Below are 11269 nucleotides of genomic sequence, written 5' to 3' on the forward strand. Positions count from 1 at the left end.
TTGCCTTCTTCAGCAAAAGCACCTGTTATATTACAAAAAAACTAAAGTCTCCTTGAAGGCATTTATATGTAATTTCTGAATCAAAAATCTATTCATCGATTTGAGATTTTTGATTATAACTTTTAGGAAAATTAATTAATTATTATAAACTCAAAATATTTTTTTTTTATCAGTTTGAACTTATTTTTGTTCACATATGTGGTCAGTTTTAAGTATCCAACTTCCATTTTGTATGCTTTATTCAACTCCAACTTTTCCGAAGGCAAACTTTAGCATACGAGAAACATCCGAGAAATAAGTTTGAAATTATAAAGGAAGAAAAAAATTCAAAAATTTCTGTTAAGAAGAAGAACAAATTGGATTCAGTTATTTTTTTTTTTTTTCAAATATTCAAAATGTACCTACGTTACCAAAATGCTTTTGATTAAAACTGTACTTTGAGCTTTAATATAAAAGTTCTTTACTTTTCATTGAATATAAGCTTTACACAAAGCATTTGGATTGAAATTTTCTAAGAAACTCACCAATTTCCAAAGCTTCTTTTTTCGATTGTCCCGTCATATACTTTTTTAAGACTGAGAAATAATAGATGCCGCTACTAGAAAAGCAAAAATAAAACAACTAAAACTTGGAATTATATTTCAAGAATAAGAAGAGGATAAAACACATAAATTTATTTGAAACGGTAAAATGAAAGAATAGATTTATAGAACTAAAAATATTCATTGCAAAGGAAAAAATTATTGATTTAACCCTGATTTTTCAATCGTCAGTTAGACTATAATAAGAAGAATAAAAAATGTCAATATAAAAAAAAACTTTTATTCGTTTAAATAAGCCTTAACTGGGGTTTATCTGGCTAATGAAAATTGGCTCTGAAAATGAAAAAATTAATATTCATTTCAACTAAAAATAGTTTGCATTAAAAAAAAAGTTTTTGCAAATAAAAATTTGTTTGCGTTGAAAAATAAAAAAAAAAAAATTGTACACGACTGGTTCGCACGTACTAGCTTTTATTTTAAAAGCTACTTGGAATATTTAAGCATTTTTGAAATTCATAAGGCTTTTTTTAGAAATTAAAGAAAAAACTTAAAAAGTAAGGTAAAATTTAGTTTCAAGTTAAACAACTAACGTATTCCTAAAAATTCAATTTATAAGTTCGCTCCACTTAAAATAAAAATAATTTTAATTTTTTATTATTTTTGTTATTTTTTTCTTCGTTACTATTCCTAAAAAGTATGGAGTTCAAAACGTAGTATGCCATTTATTTTCTTCTATAAAAAAGAATTTTTGAACACTTCGTTTTTTGAAAATCGTAAGAGCCGTTTTTTTTTTTTGAAAATAGATTTTGTACACTTTTAAAAAATTCAAAAAAATCAAAAATAAAATTTAGTATGCAATTTAGTATACAGTTTAAAAAAAATCGGCAAAAAATCGTTTGGTTTTTTCTCGAAAATCCTTAAAAAAATTTGTAACCAAATCTTGTTTCAAGACCTTGATCCGAAAATACTTACTTCCGGATATGTGAAAAAAAATTTGTTTTTCTAAAAAATCTATGAATAGAGCTTTGGGTTTGGAGGAAATTTTTGTAGCTGCATATTTTTTAGGCAAGGGTTAACCTTGATTTTTTCTCGAAAATCTTAAAAAAAAATTGATTTGTAATTTTACACCTAAATGGATAGGCCTGGTCATTTTCAACTCATATCTGTAAACCAAAGATGGTTTCGAGGCTTTTGTCCACAGATATCTGCCTCCGAATGTAAAAAAAAAAAAAAAATGTTTGGATGCAAATAACTCAGCAACCACACCTCCAAAAAACTTTTGGTTTTCAGTTATGTATAGAGCTTAAAAATACCTTTCTTTTGATATCTCATTCGATGGATTCAAAAAAATTTTTGAAAATGTATTTTTTTAGGAAATTCTTTTAAAAAAATAGATTTGTAATTTTTCACCTAAATGGATAGGCCTGCTCATTGTGAACTAATATTTGTAAACCAAAACTTATTTCGAGACCTTGATACGAAAATATCAGTATCAAAACTTTTCAATATTTCTAAAATTTTGTAATAATTTAAAATGTAATTTTATTTGAGCTTCACAAAAATGGATGGAATACATAGAATTTGAAAACTAACATCAAGTCAAAAAAAAAAGCCTTACGTATAAGTGTAAATTTTGCTGCCTTTAGCGTTAAAGCATTACGTAAGGTCGCCATCGTTACAACAAGTCGCAGATAAGATAAAAAGTGAGTCAATCTAAATAAATCACAAATTTTCCTATTTAAAGAGCCGCGTCAAAGCACAATTCAAGACCTCAGCTAAGAGAAAGAGAGGGGTCTAAAGAAGCTAATCAGCATCTTCTACACAACATATTCATATATATCAGACTCATTTCTGTCTTAAATGAATAGCTGAGAATCGAGGGTAGATTTGTTTGAAAATTTCTTACACCAGATGCTATACCTACGACAGACGCGACATCTTTTCGGTCGAACGAAAAGTGTCGGGCAATTATATTATTAAAATTCAAGGATAAAATAATATCATTCCAGCGATACGATTGTCATTCGTCGTCGTCTTTAATCTCAATTTCAAAAAGTGGCTGATTAATGAAACTTGACTTGACTCTCTATACCAACAAAAGGCATATATCTCAGACGGATGCAGCACAGGAATTATATTATAAATGAAAACAAGCTTGAATTTAGTCTCTATCTATACCGATAGCTAAAATACCTGATTTAAATAGTTTTGCGACTTCGCGGGACAATTATTACTTGACAACCTGTCAACCGTAAAAAAGGGTGCATTCCAATAGATTCGTATAAACCTGCAGTGTTCTAAAGCTATTTTGTTTGTTTTGGATATACGAGACTCTTTTCTCTCTACAATGTTTTGCACATTTTCTAATTTGATTAATGAAATCGCTGACATGCATAAGGCCTTGCCGATGCCCGCTTCCAACCATGATAACCAAACAATGCCAAACTATCCGCAATTGATTCGTACCTGCTGCGCCTCATTCAAGCCTGACCTGTCCACCAGAATAGGCTAATTGTAATTTGCAATTATTACGTTTGACCATAGCATTGGTGGAGGGTGTTTTTTCTCTGTTTTGTTTCTGGTGTGTTTCAGAGTAACTACGATACACTGAACTTGTGGATGTGAACCCGGCCAAAACATACAAAAAAAAAAAAAAAAAACTAGGTAGGTAATTCAGTATGCCATTGAGAGCTGCCAAGCATAATTAACTGCGAGAGTATAGATATATAAATTGTTCAAGTCCATCCCCAATAAAATAGCATGCATTTTGCGGCATCGTTTCGTTACAACAAACTTCTATGCGACCATCTGCTCAAAACTGCCACTAAACTATATTTCGTGGAATATAGTATAGTCACAGAGTGGCATTGACGTATGCAGTATGAATCTACCCCAAATTGGGCAAAACAAAGCTAGCTACAAAATTCCTCATCTCCAGCAGCTCTTGGCCGCCAGAATTCACATTGTATATTGGTACGGTCAGAGCGGTGCGGTGCCGCAGCGGTGACACGGTTGTTGTCGGCTTTGTATAGTTGGTTTTAGTAGTTTGCTTTTCATTAACTTCTCTCCGCTGCCACCGCCTTCCACCGCGCCACTGTTGACTGCTACTGCTGATGATCTATCCCACAATGGCGGGCTGACGACAGGAAATGGTCGATTGAATACATTTATGCCCGTTAATATATGAGAACATCCTGCACATAGTAACTAGAGTGTCTGTAAGCATAGAGAGATATTCTTATCTAGTAGCTAGAAAAGCACATATCTACTTGATTCCAGCTTACGTGGCTTTTTTTTTTTTGTACATTTTGTTGCCTCTAATACTGATACCGACATCATCACTCTAGCCGAACTGGTTAAGATTTTTATATTTCGAGGCTGTATTTTTATTAGAGGATCTGTCTTTGCTTCTTTAAAATATATAAAGATACCTTGATTGTATGATTTTTTTTTCTTTTTTTTTTCTTTCCCAAGATACAATATTTGCTTTGGATTTTATTATTCGTTGCTGTAATAAAACACACTTAAGGTACTAAACTATAAAGTAACTAGGAAGATGATACTTTTGCCTGTTGATTTTATATGTCTAGAGCGATATTTCAGCTTCCGCTGTGTTTATGATTTTTTTTTTTTTTTTTTCATAAACGATTACGACCATGGAAATAATTTTTAACTAAATGAATTGGTCTTAGCAATGAAACAGTCTGTAGAAAATATTAATTAAAATTTCAAATAATTAGTAGAGTAACTAAAGACAATTATTAGGGAACCCTGCCGAACAGCTCTGATTTTGACGATTTTTTTTTCAAACGTAGGTAATTAAAAATACTTTAAAGTCTATAGATTAAAAATTGCCGGTGTTGCCGTATTGTTTTTTAAAAGTAAAATTAATTTTTTTTTAACAAAACAATTTTTTTTTTGCTTAGATTTCATAAAACAAATAATAGCAAAAGATTCTCTAGGTAATTTAAGGAAAACATATAAAAGGCAGTAAGGGACAATCTTCCATCGTTTAAGCGATAAATGCAATCTTCTAACATTCTGACCTCAAACACAAAAAAAAATATTGTGAAAACAACGGTAACACTTAAAATGTTTTAAAATACATTTTTAAAAAGCCAGAAGCTCATTCTTATCTCTAAAATTTAAATCCACTAAATTTAATCAAGACTTTTTGAAAAAATGGTCCTCAAACTCAGAATTAAAAAACAAATGTTATTAGAAATAGTTTAAATGACTTTTTTCCAAACTTTTTCTAATAAAATATGAATTTATTTAAAAAAAATATTTGGCCATAAATATTATCAGTTGAATTTCGAAGCAAAAAAGGTAAAATATATCACACTTTTGAAAAAAAAAAAAAAAAATGAAAAATTACTTCAATTTCAATGGTTTTTTTTTATTAAAACTGAATTTTTGCATTGAAATAATTAATTTTCTCAAAGACTGTGGTACCTAAATAGGAACTTTAAATTTTTGCTATTTAACTTTCAACAGTAAGGGTTATTAAATAAATAAAAAATAATTTTATGTTTAGATGTTGAACTTAAAAAAAAAAAATAAGTTACATTTTTTTTTTAAAACTTTTATTAAAAAAAGTTCTTCGAAAATGAAATACTTTTTAATTTTTTTTCATAAACCGTAATACATTTTGACAATTCCTTTTATAATTTGAAATCATAATAAATGCTGTCAAAAAAATTGAAAATAAATTCATTTTATATTAAGACCAATTTTAAAAAACGACATGTTAAAATTTTGTCAATAATTTTTTTTTTTTCAAAAATCTGAGTTCAATTACCATTCTTTCAAAAGCCGTTCATTCAATTAACTTAATTTTAATTTTACATATATGACTAAGCTTCTAGCTTTTAAAAAATGTATATTTGAATATTGTAGGTGTTGCCGTTGTGTTCAAATTTTTTTTTTTTTGTGTTTGAAGTCAATTAATACGAAAATTGCATCTATCGCTTGAACTATGGAAGATTGTCCGTCACTCCCATATATTTTTTTTCCTTGAATTTCCTAGACAATATTTTGGCATCAATTAATTTATGAAATTTAAGAAAAATTTTTTAAAAAAATTTGTTTTTGTTAATAAAAATCTTCAATTAAATTTAAAAAATCAAAACGGCAACACCGGCAATTTTTAATCTATAGACTTTAAAGTATTTTTAATTACCGACGTTTGAAAAAAAGATCATCAAAATCTAAGCTGTTCAGCCGGGTTCCCTAATATTGCCAATTTTTGAGCTTTAGTTACTCCACTAAATTGGTAGTTTTCAAGAGGAAGTCATTGCTAGTTTTTATACTTACCAAAAAAAAAAAATGGAATTTTTTTGTTTTATTATTTATTCAAAGAGTATAATAACTTCTTGATGTTTTTTGGTACTCAAAAATATCCGAATATTTCGGATATCCAGATTACCGATAAAGATTCGAATAAAGATTATAGGTTTTAAGGACAAAAGAAAAACAACATTTTCATTCTATTCTTGTCGGTTTTATTGAGCTAGTTGTGAGTTTTATGTCCTTTACTAGCATGAAAAAAGCACAGAAAACACTCAAAATATGTAGTTCAGTTTCTTTCAGTGTTCATTTTTTAGACTTCATCGGTCACTGTGGTGTATACGTAACTTTTTTTTATTATTGGTTGGTTACTAAAAAAATTATTTAATTTCTGTTAATCATTACAATAAAATGTTTTGGTATACATTTTACAAAAAAAACTAAAGGACTTTTCAATAGTTGTAAGTTATTTCTGTGAGATTCTTAAATGATGAATTCCTTAGTATGCACTAATAATAATCCAAAATTTGAGGAAACACTCAAGTTTTTGTTCAATCGGTTGAAATGTGATGAAGAAGATTAGGTAAGGGCGGAATTCAGAGTCGTTACTTTAGTAAAATTTTTGCTCAAGCTCAAGTCTGAGATGATTTTTCTGAGTGTTTACTTCAAAATTTCCTCAGTTGGTATTCATAAGCTAAAATTAAAGAAACCCTTAGGTTTTCTTAACGCAACGAGTAGTTGAAATGGGTCAAACCGTCAAACGCAAGAGCAAATGTTCATTTCAGTCAAATTTTTACTTGAGCGACGACTCTGAATTCCGCTCTAAATTTTTTTTTTCTTTATTTGATAATATCGGAGTTATTTAAAAAAATATATTTTCTTAAAATGATAGTTTACTCAATTCAGTCGAATTTCACTGTGAACTTTTGATTAGAATTTGAAAGAATTTTCCTCAAGTCAAGATCTTACTCAACTCAAGTGGTTTAAAAAACATATTCGAGCTGTTTTGGAAAAAAAAAAATTATTCATAAAAACTCCTTGCTGTTCAACGACATCAGTCATATACCTTTGGACACTCAACGCATTAAAATTTATGACAAAGGTTTGTTGACAGACAGAATTCAGAAAATCTCGGACTCATAACTTCTGCACACACATTTTATGGGATGCCTTGAATTTTTGGTTTCTTGGACGTAACATTACCAAAAAAGGTTTTATCCCATTACGCAAAAAGCATGAATGTGAAAAATTGAAAACTTGGTAAGATTTGTTTTCATAAGGCAAATCACTGTCGTAAATTGTGACCGAATTCAAAAATTTTCCGAATCGAAACATTATTCTATTTTCTAATTTTGTTTTTTACAAAAAAGAAATGAAGGAATCAAAGTCAAAAAATTTAATTTGCACAAACATGGTTATGACTTAATGGGGACTATTATATGTACCTACTTGAATTTTTGTTGTCAAAATTTTAAAAACTTTCTCTCAAGAACGATACAATCAATACATCTACTTTAACTTCTAGGACTAAAAGTTTCGTGCCAAAAAAAAATTCAATTCATTTTTAAAATTTATTATTTGCATCAGAAATATGGTAAAAGTTGTTTTTAATTTAAAGGCTATAAACCATTCATAAAAGAATAAATTTAATTTAATTTTACAATTAAATTTTATAAGAAATTTTTTGAAAAATTTTGACATTTTTTTTTCAAAATATTCAAAATTGATGCTCTAAAAAATGTTTCTCAATTTTAAAAAGCTTTTCGTACACAAATTTTTGGATGAAATCCATTTTTGTGACGTGAAATTCACACGGGTGCGAATATTTGGTTCTTCCTTTTTCATGTTGTTATAACTTTTTTCGGTCTCAATATTTTATAGGGAATATGCATATTAAATTGATGTAGAATTTTATGAAGAATTCAAATATATTATTCACAATTCATAAAAAATATATTGTCACTATTTTAAAGAAACTGTTTGGTGCACACAACAACAGAGGGATAACAATTTTTTGGTTATAGCACCTACATAATATAAAACATATACCTAATGTAAAAACATAATATTGGGTTTAAAGTAACTCAGCAACTAGACTTCAAACGAATTAATGGTTTCCTTTTATTAATAGAGCTTAAAGAGACCTCTCTTTTGGTGTCTCACTCGATGGATTTGGAGGAAATTTTTGAATATGTATTTTTTTAGGCAAAAAAACCTTAATTTTTTCTCGAAAATCTGAAAAAAATAAATTTCTAATTTTTTTACCTAAATGCATAGGGATGTTCACTATGATCTCATATTATTAAAAAAAAACTTTGTGTCGGGACTTCATTCTGAAAATATCTGTTTCCGAATGTAGGTAAAAAGAGGTTGTCTGTAAAGCCGGTTTATGGACGATGATTTTCCGTGATAACGTCGTAAGAAAACAGGTTGTGTGCTTTTAAAATGAGCCATTTGAAGGGTTTATTTATTTCAAACAATCATAATTTACAAGAAATAGCTAAAAAAAATAACTTTTTTTCTTTTCTCATTATATTAATTTTTTTTATTTTAAAAGCTCACAAAAAAAAATTATACCATTAAAAAGCCAAATATTTCTTCTAAATAATAAAATCATTTTTAAATTTTTACAATGAGCAAAAAGTATTAAAATAATTTATTTAAAACAATAATTTTCATCAAAAAAAAGCAAAGAAAACATGTAAATTTATCTTCTCACGCTATTAAATCCATTTTTTTTTATAACAATCTATAAAAATTTTTACACCAACTGAAAGGTTATTGTCTTAGCTAAAAATATATATATATAGATCAAGTCTATGAGACATCTACAAAAAGAGCTAGAATTTTTTAAACTCGATGAAATTTCATCAAAAAAAGCAAAAAAACATTTATTTTTATGTTCTCATGCTATTAAATGAATTTTTTCCCTAACAACCTATAAAAAATGTATACCATGTGAAAGCTTATTATTTCACCTTTCATATGACGTTTCAATCTCATTTCAAAGATGCCTTCAAGAGAAGTTAGAATTTTTTAAAGTCAACCATGTCGAATTTCCAGATTGAGATTACGGTACTTCCCACACTGGTGGCTGTTCATGGCGCAACAGATCTCCACTGGTGTTTTGATGTTTTTCGCAAGTTTCTTGATTTAACATTGTGTGGCTTGTAGTTAGTCTAGCGTTATGTGTGATATACCAATTGAAAGGTAATTGTATCAGGATGCTCATTAATGTTTAATCAAATTTCTATCTGCTCTTGGTAAAAAGTTATAACCTGTTGAATTCTAAAATTTTATTTTAAGGTTATCTCAAAATTGTGTTCACTAAAATTATTGAAATTTCGCACACATATATTCGTAGTCATGGTCTATCATTACTCCCTATGTAATATTCCTCTATCTATTAAAGAAAAAAAGGTAAAAATAAAAAACGATGAAAATCGGTTAAAAACGGCCAAAAAACCTGGTTTTTAAAAACATATTTTTCTCCCTATTCAGTCAAAACTCTTTAAACGATTCCAATTTTTTGCACATGTATGCGCATTTATCAGCACTACATGTCCCATATAACTTTAGATTTTTTGAACGCTCCAAAAATACCCCTAAAAAAGTAGGTATTTTTCAAAAATTCATATTTCTAAACGCAGAGTGTTGGAAAAAAAAATCCGTATGGGACACCTAATGTTTTTTTCCTTCATCTTTAACCTGGCACCTTTAGAATTGTCAAAAAAAATTTCCCCTACCCATAATCAACATTTTGTCATACCCACAACACCTGATCAACGTTCAAACAAAACGTTAGTTCCAGAATTTTTTAGAATTTTTTCTTAAATGCAGTTATCCTTAAATCAGTCTCCTCTATCTATAACAAAAAGAATCAACTCTCGACGACCACGCGTTTAGATTTTAGCCCAAATTTCATCTTTCCGTTTTACCCCTGTTTACCCTATTAAATGACGGAATTTTTAAAAATCCTTCATTTGGATTAGGCTTTAGATTATTATCTTTCAAATAAGCTTTAGGAGATCGCACTGCGAAATTGCGAGAGTGTAACGCTAGAAAATGGCGTCACTTTTTTGTGGTGGCTGCCATGGTTCATCGATTTATAAGACGTTATCACGTCAAAAAAAACTTTTGTAGCTTTAAGAACGATGTGTTTTAGTTGTGTTCTCAAAAGCATGGGGCATTAAAAAAATCATCAGTAACAAGCTTAAAGAAAATCTGTCCAACCACTTTTATGTCCTTCTCTAGTTTTACTATGTTCAACAAACAAACTAGGTCCCGAGAAAAGCGTTTTGAAATTTTATTATTTTTTTCTACAATTTGCCTATTTGAACCATAAAAGTAGACGTTTTTACTGATTTGTGATCTGCAATAAAAAAATGTAAATACTTTTATTTGAAGTAAGTTACGAAATTGCTATGCAGGATTGGAATTTTTTTTTGAAATAAATATCGGCACTCTGCCTTACATAATAAAAAAAAAATCATACATTATTTTGTAGGTCTCAAACCATCATTATGATGAACATCTCTGTCTTTGAAACTGTCTTGGTGGAATAAAGTGCTTAAGGATAAACTGATCTTCTATTTAACGAAATATCGAAATAGTATGTATTGAAACAGCAAAAATTTCCATTGCTTGCGCAAGCTTACAAAAAATTCCATCCTGTTCTGTATTCGTCATCTAATCCAGATACGATTAAAAACGCACACATTTAATGAGCCACGCAGTTACTTTTATAAAAATCATACCCCAACGCGTACGATTAAACAATTTTTAATGACATAATCACGTGATAATAACCACAAACTTCCTTAGCCAGTAAACTGTCATCAAAGAAAGAATGTTCATTTTATTTAAACTTGAATGCGTCTTCTCTTAAGATTATCCACCTCCGCAAAAATTTTCTTTACACGCAAGGAAGGAACAAACAACAAATTGTTCAACAACAACAACAACAACAACAACAAAAAAGTATGTTTTATAATGAAGTAGGCACATATTGTTCCAACCCCCACACACTACATACATACTCTCTCTATAAACGGATGGGGCTACTTCGAACGCACTTTTTTTCTACCCAGTTTGACGTAGGTACGAATTATAGGTACTTGTTCTATAGAGATTCTAAACATATACAAAATCCCCCCGGTTAGGACGTTATGCCATCGCTTAAGTAGAATTTACTTGTTGTACCATATAATTGACGTGTCAGGCTGTATACGTTATTTACTAAAAAAAACCTCTGATTCGTCAGTTGTTGGGTATTATGTTTGATTAAGTCCCATCTAAATATTAGTGACAATCTGTGCAACAATACGAAGAATTCAGAGTAATGTACAACAAAGTCAGTCCAATTGTTGTGTTAAATTGCTTTTGAGAGTCTGTTTTTTTTTTTCAAAAAAAAAATTTAAAAAAAATAAATAAAATAA

This window comes from Episyrphus balteatus, chromosome 3, assembly GCF_945859705.1.
Source record: "Episyrphus balteatus chromosome 3, idEpiBalt1.1, whole genome shotgun sequence".
NCBI lineage: Eukaryota > Metazoa > Arthropoda > Insecta > Diptera > Syrphidae > Episyrphus > Episyrphus balteatus.